Here is a 1,592-nt window from a genome sequence, read left to right as displayed (position 1 = left end):
CAGAAGGACAAATAGAACATGAATTCAGTTATATGCTATATCTAAAATAGTCAAAGTTATATAAGGAGAGAATAAAATGATGGTTGCCAGGGAATGGGGGAAGCAGAAAATGGGGAGTGTTGTTCAATGGGTATAAAGTTACAGTTATACATTATGAATATGATCTAACAATCTGCTATACAAACACAATGGCTATAGTTAACAATATGATATGAGCTCAAAATTTTAAGGTAATAGATTTCATGTTAATTGTTCTCACCACAAGACAATGGGGACCACCAAGAAACTTTTCCAGGTGATGGATATGTTTACCTCAGTGGTAGTTATGTAGATGATATCACAGGTATATGTATATGTCAAAACTCAAGTTGTAGATATTAAATATATGCAGTTTTTGTATATCAATTATATCTCAATAAAGCTTAAAAAAAATAAAATCCTCAAAGAACCCAGATCATTAGACCTGTATGGTTTATAGCTTGTCAGGTGGCATTCTATGGTAAGAAATGTGCCATGGGTAGAAATGATTTCCAAATTTTCTTATTTTAAGAACAGAAACTTTTTTTTAAGGGGGAAGAAGAAAGAACAAAAATTCAAAACTTTTTTAGGATGAGTGGTGGTGATTTTATATATACGCATACATACATATATATATGCGTATATATGACATCATATAACATTATATGGTTCACACATGATTTTTGGTTTCCTTATATCATTTGGAAATATTTTATTTTTTAGGATCAATACAAGTAACTTTGAATTTCTCCATATACATTGGGTGCACTTGAGTGGAGGACTTGCAAGGTACATGATGAGAATGTTACTCTGAATTAGTAGTAGTAGCAGTAGTAGGAGTAGTAATATGACTGTAGTAATAATACATTTGTTTGTTCTTCTGAATTCCTTATTCCAGATAATGCTCACAGTTGATATTTTATATTGACTCTGGGAAAGTTGAAATGGATCGTGATCAATTGAGAGTCACAAATTCTTCCACAAACTGTATATATTTATTACTTTAAAACTTTTGTCTCCTTGTTTATGAAATGAGTAAAATATGCTCATCTTTTTGTTTTTTTTTAAACGTCTACAGCACCTGGTATTCCAAGGTGGTCTCCCATCCAAGTACTAACCAGGCCCGACTATGCTTAGCTTCTGAAATCAGACAATATCAGACACATTCAGGGTGGCATGGCCATAGACTCAGCTTTTTTTCTTAAAAATGTTGAAATCATGTGTGAACCATATAATGTTATATGATGTCATATATATGCATATATATATGTATGTATGCGTATATATAAAATCACCACCACTCATCCTAAAAAAGTTTTGAATTTTTGTTCTTTCTTCTTCCCCCTTCATATAATAATATTTAATAACTGATAAATTGCTGGAGAACCAGCAACTCTGCCTTTTCCGTCTAGCATACCTATGGTGCTTCTCATGAAGCTTTGCACAGAGAAAACACCAAGAATTTACTTGTTGAATTTAATGTGGAAGCATTTTTGAAATGTTTTAACTTGTGCAATTTCAAAGCATTGCACAGTATTGATCCAAGAAAATTATTTGCAGAAAATACAAATGAA

At 31.8% G+C, this 1,592-nt stretch overlaps 1 pseudogene; it reads right to left on the bottom strand.

Annotated features, from left to right (window-relative positions):
* Nucleotides 1–1,087: 1,087 nt before the first annotated feature.
* LOC111736378 lies at nucleotides 1,088–1,206 on the bottom strand (annotated as a pseudogene).
* Nucleotides 1,207–1,592: the final 386 nt, after the last annotated feature.

Source organism: Pteropus vampyrus, unplaced genomic scaffold (assembly GCF_000151845.1).
Source record: "Pteropus vampyrus isolate Shadow unplaced genomic scaffold, Pvam_2.0 Scaffold19, whole genome shotgun sequence".
Classification (NCBI taxonomy): domain Eukaryota; kingdom Metazoa; phylum Chordata; class Mammalia; order Chiroptera; family Pteropodidae; genus Pteropus; species Pteropus vampyrus.
The sequence above is the reverse complement of the archived record's forward strand: the minus strand, read 5'-3'. Positions and strand labels throughout refer to the sequence as shown.